The sequence below is a fragment of the Orbicella faveolata genome, unplaced genomic scaffold (assembly GCF_042242905.1).
Source record: "Orbicella faveolata isolate gen_17 unplaced genomic scaffold, um_ofav_v1 contig_4, whole genome shotgun sequence".
NCBI classification, from domain to species: Eukaryota; Metazoa; Cnidaria; class Anthozoa; order Scleractinia; family Merulinidae; genus Orbicella; species Orbicella faveolata.
This window is the reverse complement of record NW_028301569.1, coordinates 4,524,988-4,537,500: the sequence shown is the minus strand read 5'-3', so window position 1 is coordinate 4,537,500 and position 12,513 is coordinate 4,524,988. Positions and strand designations below refer to the sequence as shown.

The 12,513-nt window shown below is 37.6% G+C and overlaps 1 protein-coding gene and 2 pseudogenes across 1 annotated transcript in view; all 3 read left to right on the top strand.

The window, feature by feature from the left end:
* LOC149101119 (adenosine receptor A3-like) overlaps nucleotides 1–116 on the top strand; it is a 1,297-nt gene extending 1,181 nt beyond the window's left edge. Inside the window, exon 1 of the mRNA XM_089276129.1 lies at nucleotides 1–116. This exon is cut by the window's left edge and continues 1,181 nt beyond it. The gene's annotated coding sequence lies outside the window, so the exon portion shown is untranslated.
* Nucleotides 117–6,889: 6,773 nt separating this feature from the next.
* On the top strand, nucleotides 6,890–7,671 carry LOC149101118 (melanocortin receptor 5-like; annotated as a pseudogene).
* Nucleotides 7,672–11,114: 3,443 nt separating this feature from the next.
* Nucleotides 11,115–12,208, top strand: LOC149101117 (adenosine receptor A3-like; annotated as a pseudogene).
* Nucleotides 12,209–12,513: the final 305 nt, after the last annotated feature.

Below are 12,513 nucleotides of genomic sequence, written 5' to 3'. Positions count from 1 at the left end.
GACTTGGTTAACCCAATTAAGAATCGGGAGAGGGACCTGAGACCGGCAGGGGAGGATTCCTATATGAAAAGGTCGGGAATGTTCGTCGGAAAATTTGAATTAAACCCTTAAAGGTGGCCAATCTCTGTGTGTCGAAGCTTTATTTTACCCCTAAAAGACCCCAAAAGATACCAGTTTAAACTTAATAGCTCCATTACCAGCTGCTGGTCTGGAAAAAAGTCCGCGCTAGTAGACCGAACTTGAGAGACCGATGGAAATCAGCCTAAACACCGAGATAAAGTGTTTTTGCTATTATTTTTTCGACTGCGCCCTAAAACATACTTTAACAGCTAAAACTAGTGGCGTTACGTAATGAACACCCTAACTGAGACGAGAATCCTTTTTTTATACACCTGATCGACACGAAGAGCATCCCCGACCTTTTCAAGTGAGAGTCCATCTCCTCAGGGACCCGAGACTTATGTTTCCATGGTAATGGTATTTTAGCGGGCATTTTTTCCCAATTTTGCAATTTTCTTGAAACAAAAAAACTCGAAGCAAGTAAAAACGAGCGATAAAAGCGAAGGACGTTTCGGAGTCGACATGACACTATTTCCAAGTTCAAAAAGATAAGAAATAAACTGTCAGGAAAAGTTTAATATAATAAATACTTCATTAATATGCAATGTCACGCAAACAGTTTTCCCAGGATTGAGTCTGATTGGACATTGTCAATTTATCGACATTTGTTTCACCTAGGCAACACGTCGACAGCAAATTGGTGTAAAAGTTCGTTTGCAAGCTAACTTATTCACAAAAAGGTGTTTTGTAACGTCATGACCACAAAAGGTGTGATGTGACACTTAACATCACTTTTATGCACTTGATATGATGAAATATAAGCAGTTCTTTCCGAAATATCTAGCAGAGTAGTTCTGTTTGTTGATAAAATGGGCTTTTGGAGACATTGATGTTCGCTGCTAGGGGTCTTGGAATAGCCTCAAGCACCAACCTTAAGAGTTTCTGTACATCCCAGAAAGATTGCTCAGAATAAGAAATTTAACTCCGGAACTGACTTTGGGTCACTGGTTAAGGGCTCATTAACTGATCTTTTTGAGCCGTTGTTAGGGAAAATTCTTTCTCATATAACCTCATCATTTTTAGTTAGTTCAGAGCTATTTCATGTGTTATAACTATTTCATGGTCAGTAACACTAGTGAAGACGTCATCAGGCCACGCCAGTGGTCATGTGACTAATACACAAAAGATGCAAATGTTCCTAGGCAAATTGCTTTATCGGGATTTTTTTCATTGATTTAATATTTTAATTTTACTCCTCTTTACGCTGTGCATAGATTTTGTTTCATTTCTAAAAGGTCAGATTTTGAGAGAATTTCAAAATATTGAAAAATTCGTAATTTTCTGAAAAAAGCATAATTTCGGAAAAGGAATGCGTAGCTATGTTTCTAACGTTGGCTTTAATCGAACTGCGTCGAAAAAGGCTGGATTTAATGGAAAACCGCGTTTCCTTTACCATTTAAAGAAACCGGAAGTGCGCCCGATATATAGTGGAAGTTACCCTATTAGCGCGTGCTCAATTTACACTACCAGGGCACTTTGGTAAGATCAAACAAAGCCATGCGGAGTTAGTTTTTCTACTAGCTCTTAAGAAAAGTTCAGGCTGCGCAAGGTCATATAAAGGCAGGGTTTGCAACCAAAATTACTGCCTTTAAGAAAACAGGTGGCTACATGACGTGAATTACCCCCTGAAGGCAAAGTCGAACTTTAAATTCTGTGTTTACCTTATTACAAAGACCGTTGCGTGATCTTTGAGGCCACCGCAAAAAAGGTTTCTTATCTGCCAAGCGTACGAACTAATTGAATATTACACGCTATATATGTTTACTCAAGTATGAAAGATAAACATTTTGAGGACATTTAGTATTGGCTGGTCCATGCGAAAAAGATTGTATTGCCAATAATTTAATGTCAAAGTTTGAGTGCTTTTTCTACAAACAACACGAGCTGCAGCTCGCAAGATTTTCAGTAGCAATAGTCAGCGTTAAAGAAAAAATCAATTTGGTTCCCAAATGAGGGATTTTCTGGTCGGGAGAGTAAAAACTTTCCTTTGTTGAACCACACACTTGAGTATTTGAATCCTCTCTAGCTGAAAGGTTTTATTATCAGGCTATGAATAGTTGAAATGCCTCCCGTTCCCAAATTGTGTTAATTATACAAGTTAAAAAGACAGTGCGGGAATTAAAAAATAAAATAAAGACATCACCTCTTGTATATAAAACAACTGTACCTAATAACATGAATAATGAGGCGAGTGAGGCAGAACATTGTACAGGCGGCCTATAGTGTTTGATCAGCTATTTTGTTATTTTGTGATCGTATCCGGAGTAATAAAGGTAGATTTTAGTTTTATCAGCTGAAGCGGAAGGCTGACAACATTAGTCATATCACTCAAACCGAATAAAATCATATAGTGGCACGAAACACAACGAAAGCATGGTTACGTCAATAATGCATGCATAATATTGTTTTAAAAGACGCTCAAGTGCATCATCTTAACCAAAGCTGGGTCATCTACAGAGAAGACTTTACACTTGAAAGTGACTACACTGACTTTCAAGGTGTTTCAACTGAAAAGAAACTTCATTAATTCTGTTTGGTTGAATTCTACTAGTAGTATGCTAATGTAGATGCTGCAATCTGATTGGCTGAGCTACTGGTGTACTATCGATCAGCCATTAGAGTGCAGTAGCTGTCGGTCGTCCACGAAATGCGACGTTTTCATCGTTTTTTCAAAGTTTTGGAAGAAAGTTTAGATGTAAATGGGTAATTAAATTCCTGAGAAGACTAAAAGAAGGACATTGACGGTTTCTTGACTTTAAAACTTGAAACTACTGAAAAAACAGATGAACGCGTGCAAACAACTGCAAATTTATCAAAGGCAAATTCAGTACCTGCGATTTTGCTAAAGTGTAAGGTTCAATACTGCCTAGAAAAATAATTAGGAACCATTATTTGCGTTAATTTCAGTTAGACATTCTCTAAAGCAATTAGATTATTCGCTCTTGATTTGTATGAGGCGATAGTTGACACGGCCTTCGGCCACATCAAATATAACCTCATAGGAATCTCGAGCCCATAATCTGATTGTTAATTAGAATATTGACTCTGGGTTATTAAAAGTATATTAAAGCGTATACTAAGCCGTAATTTAAGGTTATTATATATATAGTGAACGCATAAAAACTGTTATTTTCTATTTTCGTCTGTTCTAGAACAGTGCTATCTGTCTTGCCTGTAATGCTAAGTGAAATTGTCACCCACGAACAAAAAAGGAGCCATTATGATAATCTAACAAATATTAGCAGATTGTCTCTGCACTTCAGTGGTTTTTAATTTATAAGAACCCTGAAACGCTATTCTCATTTTCCCGATCGACATGATAACTTGTTCAACAATTTCCTTTTTGTTTTTCGGATAGCATTTACAAAACGTTGGAAGTTCATGATTCAATTTTCACAAAATAAACCAACTGGAGTTAATCTGTTTACACTGTATAACACGTACATATCGTGTGACCATCTAAAAGCAATTATACCGTGCTAATTATTGCCTGGGATGCCTGTGGCAGGCCACGGTAAGGTTTGCCCGGGGTTCCTTTTTCACTGTCGACGAAAATCGACAAATTTGATTGACAATGAAATGCACGTCACAGCTGGGAAGTCCTATTTTTATTGGGTTAAACTTGGAAGCACATGCAATAAGACATGTTTTTGACAACAGTAAAAGTAATGTTATTTCCAAAGAATCTGCGATTCTGGCAAGGAGTAGCTTGTGTAGACAATGTAGTGCTCTTAACAACGTGTACTTGTTCAGGAAATAAACATAACGTAAGACATTTTAGAAGGCGTTTCGACTTTGTGTATTGAATTGAACTGTGAAAATTGCATAGAGTTCGCGGTTCATCCGTTCCGTGTTACGCATCGAGCCAACGAGTTCACTGTTCACTTGACCTATGTGCCAAACGAGCCGACGAGTTTAGCAACCGCACCTGCGTGTTCATCCGGCCTACGCGCCTAACGCTTAGTCTAAACAAGAAGTTTGAAGCAACTTTGACACACGATAATTATGAAATCAGAGTATTCAAAAATCAAGGAGTCCATCACGGAAAACATCGATACCAACCATTTCAAAAATTGGCGCAGATATTTGTTGGTTTGCAAGTGAAGATATTTAAGCCTCGAGAGTTTTACTCTATCGAAACTTTCACAGTTCAATCCATGAGTCGACAATCGTGCTACGTGTATGTTTAAGGTTTTGTGTATTCTTGCTAACAATGTGCTAACTTGTTTACCAGAACGCACGTGTAAATAGTGCTTGAGAGAAGGTTTATTCCAGTCGATGTTTATTTTATTTTCAGTGTTCCACTGTTAACATTTATAAATACAAAGGGAAATATTTGTTAAGAGGAATTCCTCGTGCTTCTCATGGAAGCTTTAATCGTTTCATGATCTCAAATAAACATGCACACATTCTCAATGGGAGTATACCAGCTCGTACCAAAGAAACAGATAAATGTCACCGCCATCAGCGAACTGCAACGAGGACAAACGACCGAAGACAACATTTCCTAAATAATTATTGCTTAACTCACTCAGGAAAGTTTTCATTTGCAGTAGACTGTTTTCTTGAACTTGACTATGCAATCTTGAAAGATTTTATAAGACATATTGCACGAAATGAATTTTTTGAAGTGTCACAAAATTTATTTGCTTCAGAAATTGATATGGCAGCCATTCGAGAACCAGTGTGGGCTTATTTAAGGTATCAGTGTACACCAAATTTGATCATTTTTCAAAAAAACTGTTTTTCGCTATTTCAGACAGATCTTATTGCAATCTTTCATTTCACAAAAAAATCCTGTGAAAAAAAGATTGATTCTACGCAAAGTTATTAGCGAAAAACGTTTCTTACCATAAATTATCTCGAATTGATAGTTGTCAACATGTTCTCATGAGAAGTAAATTGCCATTAAATGATCAGGTGACAGACGCGGGAACTGGGAATCGGAGAATGAGAATGGGGAACGGGAATGGGAATGGGAAACGGGCAACGGGAATGGGGAACGGGAAAAGAAAATGAAGAACGGGCAACGGGCAACGGGCAACGAGCAACGGGGAATCTTTAAAAGCGGGAATCTTTAAAATGGGGAATCTTTAAAAGCGGGAATCTTTAAAATGAGGAATCTTTAAAACCGGGAATCTTTAAAATGAGGAATCTTTAAAAGCAGGAATCTTTAAATGGGGAATCTTTACAAGCGGGAATCTTTAAAACGGGGAATCTTTAAAAGCGGGAATCTTTAAAATGGGGAATCTTTAAAATGAGGAATCGTTAAAAGCGGGAATCTCTCACACGGGGTTCTTTAAAACCGGGAATCTTTAAAATGGGGAATATTTAATCGCGTTAATTAATCTTTACTGAAAAGTGAGCGAGAATACCTCATTTTCGCACCGGAAGCTGTTAGTCTGTCACATGTTTCAACTCAAGAGGTACAAATGCAGTTGTAAAATTTATTCATTGTAATTATATTGTACGCTATTAAAGCACATTGGATTAGCGGGATAGTGGAGCGATTCGATTCTCACTCTTTGAGATCCGTTACACCAACCGAAGAATCGAACCGCCTGGATTTATCTTAACTCCGGACTGTGACGTTTTTATATTGAGTTTCGCAGCGATAGATATTTGTCCTAGCCTTATCACGTGCTAATGGAACGACTTACGACTTAACGACAAATCAAAGAAAAACACATTTTTGGTTATTTAATCGATAAATCAACAGTCCCCTAAATCTGATTTTGACATGACGTCGCTAAAATTCAAACTACAAAACTATTGATCCTCCTGAGATTTTACTTCCATGATGTATAAGAGCAGCTGAAAACTAATATTCATACAAATTTTCGCTCCAAGTGGTTCTTGGTTTTGTAATAGACTACGCTTGAATTTCTAAGCTTTTGCGTGACGCGGCATTTACATGACGGGCAAGAGAGCTGTCATGTTGGTTGAAAAAGTGACTTATTTCGGAGAATTTGGCTATCTGAACAGTTTATGTATTAGAAAAAGTATTATTTTTAAAATGTTTTCGAGGTCGTGGAGAGATAAATTCACACGTTTGTAGCAAAACTCAGTGACAGATGTTTCTGCTGGTTCCCTGCCGCCATCCGGATGGGTACCAGCATGGCTTCTCCATGAAAATCCCTATAAATTTGGGTAAAAAATTTCTCCGCATATCTTGCGCCGGAATCTTGGCGAGAGTCTTTGTATATTTACCTTCTTTCTTTTCAAGATTCTGGACTTTATCTATTGAACTGTTTTGATTTATTTTGAGCGAAGTGACACTGAAAATCTGGCCTCATTACAAAAAAAACAAAACAAAAAAAAAACAAAAACAAATATCATTTTCCACGTTGCAACACTACTTCAGCCAGTTTTGATGCCATTTCTAAACACCATGCTCACTCTCGTTCCATCTTGTCGATCACCCGGAAAGAGACTGTACTCGCATGGTAATTTTCTGACCACCCTATTTTCCACTACAAGCACAGTGACAGTTTCTTCAACACTTTCTACAGTAATTTCTATGGCTGATCTAACTGACTAATCGTGGCACTTTACTAATAACTTCACAATTCATTCCAATACTACGCTCACTTGCCATAGCATCCCACGGAGTCTTATTACTTTCTAGTAATCAGATAAGACAACTAAGCCGGTGTTATTATCTTCTACATGAAGCATATTAATTACAATAGTGTTGACTCCAACAGAGGGCGACAAACTAAAGGAACATTCTACACTTCTAACGAAAAGCTGAGAGAAAAGCAAGAAAATGGCGAACGTAACTGAAAATGTTGGATCCGTGACACATCAAAAGATTGCGTACTCGGCAGTAAACAGTACTCTAGTTGTAATTGCCTTTTTGGGAAATGTTTTGGGTCATTGTTGCTCTTCGAGAGCTGTCGTCCCTGCATCCCCCATCAAAACTATTGTTGGGTTGTCTTGCCTGCACCGATCTCTGTCTGGGTATGATCACACAGCCTCTCCACGTTGTCCTTTTGTCATCACCAGAAGATTCCCAAGCTCAGAACTATATTTTCATTGTTTTTAATAGCTTGACTGCAATGTTCGGTGAAGTGTCTTTGCTGACACTGACTGCAGTAAGTGTGGACAGACTTCTTGTCCTGTTAATGGGACTAAGGTACAGACAGGTGGTAACCTTAAGACGTGTATGGATTCTTGTTGCTGTGTTTTGGCTCTTTAGCATTACGGTTGCAATGATATTTTTCAACTTTCGTATTACCATTTTCATGATTTCTATAGCGAATGGAGGAGGAATTTCGCTGAACATAGAACGGTACCAAACAAACTATGTCCAGTGCATTATGGATACAAATTACATCAGTGGTTTGTTATCTTCCATGTGCTATCGTAGCTACAATATTCGCCATCACGGAAGCGCACACACAGTAACTTGATCTTTCTTTGGAAGCAGCGCTAACTCTTGTTTTGTGCAACTCATCTCAGAGCCCATTTCTGTACTGCTGGAAGATGAAAGAAGCAGGGCAAGCAGTGAAGGTCACGATCAGACAGTTTTGTTGTTTCTCTTGTTAACTATACAATGCCCTAGTTGTAACTGCGACTTGCCCTAGGTGTTTCAGAGACTCAAAGCTTTGTGTGCATTACTATATTGGCCAATTTGGAGTTGCGCAGGTAACTGGGGCGAGTGTCAAATTTCAAACGATCGATAACTGACACAACCACATGAAAGATCATTTTGAGACTGGTTTTTCGACCAACTTTGAGGCTTTTAGGTTGAAGTAAGACAAGGTTATGAACTTTTAAACATTGTTTTGAATTAACCGTACCTATGTGAACGAATCTTTACCTTTGTAAGAACTGTAAAATTACATCATGCACCTACTAATTGCAAGAAGCTAAACTCAACTTTCAATAAACTTTACAATCGATGAATTCATTTGTTACCATTTTGAACTAGCATTACGAAAAGAAGCTAGCTATGTAGAACTATCGTTCCCTCTCTAATTTCTCAGTGTTTTTTAGCCTGGTTAGTCTTATTTTGAAATACTCATAACCTTTATAAAACGCAGTGGTCGCTAGACAGTAGTGAATAGAGGGAAATGGTTAAGAAGGCCGGTAAACATCAAGAATGAAACAAACAGGCTAAGATTTATGTTATAAGGTCCTTGACCCTGCACATCTTTTGTTTTATACTCATTGACTATGCATTAATTACATAATCTTCCTGATTGTTAGTCGTATGAGCACAAATAATCACCTTCTGTATTTTCCCAGGTTTTGTGCAGGATCAACCCCAAAAATAGCCAACAAAAACCTACAACAAAGAACTTTGTCAGGTTTTATAACCATTTTACTCTACTAACTATGGTTAGACACCAAACGTTTTCATGGTAAAGTTAAACGAATACGAAGAGTGTGAAAATATTTAATCAGCCAAATCAATTAAGCGGTACCTGTTGTACAACCACTGATACAGAAGTTAAAATATTTCACGAAATGAAGCCTTTCCAGTCCGGTGCTGGTGCTAGACGAGCAAAGCCACCTAAAATGTACATTAATATTTGTGCAATGATGTTGGATAGAAAACTATAGCATTGCTATTCATATTGGTGGACTCAATGCAAACGTTCACACTTTTCTTCTTTCCATGTGAGTTATTGTTCAGAAAAAAATAAAATTTAAAGAAACGCCTCAAGTAGAAGATTTGGAATGAACTTTATACCGCAGCTTGACAGCTTTAAACAAGTTAAGGAATGATATATTAGGATTCATATAGTATTTTCTTGATCCACTCTATTATGTGGAAAACATTTGGAATCCAAAGATTTGGCGCAAAAAGGAATCTAAAAACTATTTGTTGATTTACTGTTGACTTAGAGAAAAATCAAGAAAGAGCGAGTGGTTAATTGTTCACAACCTATCGGGTGATAAGATAAAAACAAAAAACAAAAACAGGTGAATTTAAAGCCGATCTATAGAAAACTTAAATGACGTTCTTTAAATGACATTACTGGTTTGTTATCTTCCATACATTATAACTGTTGGAATATTTGCAATCATTCAGCCAATTACGACAACCCCTGGCATTGCTTCGCCTGTGACTCTTTCTCTACACTTTATTAATTCAACTCTGAACCATTTCTGTATTTTCGGAACGTAAGAGAAGTTAGGCAAGCGGTGAAGTGTTAAAAGCTGAAAGCTGAATCAATTGTCCCAAACACCGTTCCATTTACACATGTACATCGGATTCTTTTTTTAATTTTGCCAAGATTATCTCTCTGGGCACCTGCCCATTTCAACCTCTGTTCGTTTATCTACAAGACATATATGCTGAAAATTCTATGACAATCGGCTTCTAGATATAAGAGATATTAAACGACAAGTTTAAGGGTTGATATCACCATGAAAGAATCAATGTTTTAAAGTTGAAAAGTACACCTATTTTTTTTCTGTATCTTGTTTTCTATCCTTTCAAATTGAATAGTTACTCTTCTTTTACAAGCCAAAACTGCAATTTGGAAAGAGTAAAAAATCTAAAATTGTCCGCCATGCATGTTGAACGACGTAACTGGCCCCCCATCAGAGCTCTTTGCATTTTTATCCCAATATATTAACATCATCTTGTAAACGATATAACAAGATATCCATTAAAGGTAAAACATTTTCAAAATAGCGTAACGGTACGGAAACGCTAAGGGGAAGGGTAGGGGATCCAGCCACCCCCCTTGTGCAATGGAAGTGCCACAACAAAAGCACTTGAATGAAACACAAATCGAATATGATTTCATACTACATGTACAATGTAAGTTTGAATCAGACGTCAAATTAAACAAATGGGAATAGAAACATGCGTGGAAGGTTGAGACAAAAAGAAAATATATGAAATTTTGATCTGCTTTTTGTTCAGCTCTTTTCAATTTTAATTTAATTTTAATTTAATTTTAATATCACCATGTTGATATGTTGTAATCAATAATGATGATTTCATGACAAGAGTTAAATCAAGTTTGGTGCCCAAAAGCAGGCGTGGTAGATGTGTGTGGTTGTATTTTTAAACTTGGCTGTACGAACTTGATTGAAAACATGGGAAAAATGCTCGAGAACAAGGCAAAATAGAAAGGTGGGTAGCTGTAGTAATTTGCTTACTGACCAAGAAATTCGGCAGCGTTTTTTTTACAGTAAGGCCCAAAGCCAGGCAGCATATGATATAAATACAAAAGAAATGACTGACATTTAGACATTAACTTAAGTTTGTCGTTCGCACCACAACCGCAACAATCAAATACATACGGTTTGAGAAGTGCGTATTTAATAACAGAATAAAATGAAACCCACAGGTAATAAACAAGAAATGTCGATGTCCTGTACTTGTTTTTGAATTTAAAAGAGCCTTAAAATCGATTTAATTTATTTTTAACTTGAAGTAATCATTTTTTGTCACAATCCCATATTTCTGATTGAAAGCTAATACATGAAGATATCATTCACCTTAGCTTTGAAAAAAAATAGAAAATTTAAATTTGTTTGATCCACATGTTAGGTTGATCGATCTGGTGGAATAATACTTTCCTTATTTGATTAGATGGCGTTTTTCGGCAGCTGTCCGCTACAAGAAAAGATTTCTTACCTTTAATTGCAAAATAAATCTTCGCCTTGACTGCAACTCGTGCTATTTTTGATGACCTTTCCGTTAAAAAATCGACGCCGAAAAAGGGTTAATGCCAAAAAGCAGGTTTCTCAAATACGCGATCTCATACGTTACGGGCCATATTAGCTTCGATTGGCGTTGTCTCTATGTTTCTAGAAAGTAAGGCATTAGCTGTTGTTTGTAGTCAATGGTGCAAAGGTAACATGGCGCCGGTGAGAATGACAAAGCAGTTTGTGATTTATTTCTTGTTGTTGTTAGGCAAAACAAATCAAGTTCATCAAGTCTTGGGATTATCTGTTTACTTAAGGTTTGTTTTTCAGAACAAAATCAATTCTTTACCGTTTGTTACTTTCTTCCCATCAGAAAAACGACTGGACCTACGTTACGATCCCCTGGATAAGGGAACAGGCGAGCGTTTAAAAAAGAAGTCTTCTTGGCAAGCCATGAACCCAAAAACACTCCTGGGATAACAAACTAAAGCAACATTTACACCTCTACTAACCAGCTGGAAAGGACATAAACATGGTGAACTTAACAGAAGATAGAAACCGCACAGAGACCCAAAGCCTATTTTGCACGGTTCTTATGCAGCATATCAAAAACTATTTATTTCAGCAGTGAGCATCACCCTATCTATCACTGCATTTCTTGGAAATATTTTGATCATTATTGCACTTAAAAGGGTGTCATCTCTTCGTCCGCCATCAAAGCTCTTGTTAGGTTGTCTTGCAAGCACCGATCTCTGCGTGGGTCTCATTACTCAGCCTCTTTTCGTGGCTTATATAATGTCTCCAGAACACTCCATGCTTTGTTATTATCTTTCAATCCTCTTTAATAGATTAAGCATAATTCTTGGCGGAGTATCTGTGTCAACACTGACTGCGATAAGTGTGGACAGACTTCTTGCCTTGTTGTTGGGTCTAAGATACAGACACGTTGTAACATTAAGACTTGTGCAAAGTTATGTTGTTATTAGCTGGTTTTTCAGCATCGTCACTACATTGACGTCCAGTTACGACGCACGAATAACGCTATCGATCACATTTTCAGCGACAATACTTTGCATAGTTACCTCGATCTTCTCTTACACAAAAATCTATCTGACGCTTCGCAAGCATCAAGCTCAAGTGCAAGGGCATGCTCACCAAGGACAACTAAACGGAGGAGGAATGTCACTGAATATAACTCAATACAGAAAGACAGTGTCCAGTGCATTGTGGATACAGATAACATTAGTTGTCTGTTATCTTCCCTATGGCATCGCGGCTTTTTTTGTTCTCAATGGATCACAAACGCAATTTCTTGATTTTGCATGGGAACTAACACTATCTCTGTTTATGCTAAACTCGACCTTAAACCTATTCCTCTACTGCTGGAAGATAAAGGAAATAAGACAAGCAGTGATGGACACGTTCAGACGGTTTTCTTGTTTCTCGACGTAGCTGCCTCGTTGAACGTGAAACTCGTGTAACCAAACGCCAGATTAGGCTTTGTTTTTGTGTATATTAAAGCAATGACTTGGTTAACCCTATTCAGAATCGGGAGAGGGACCCGAGACCGGAAGGGAAGGACTCCTATATAAAGAGGTCGGACATGTTCGTCGGAAAGTTGAATTAAACCCATAAAGGAGACTAATACGGGTGTGGTTCAAACTTTACTTTACCCCTAAAAGACCCCGAAAGATACCACTTAAAACACAATAAGCTCGATTACCAGTCGCTGTTCTGGAAAGAAGTCCGCTCTAAGTCTCACTGAACTTGAGAGAC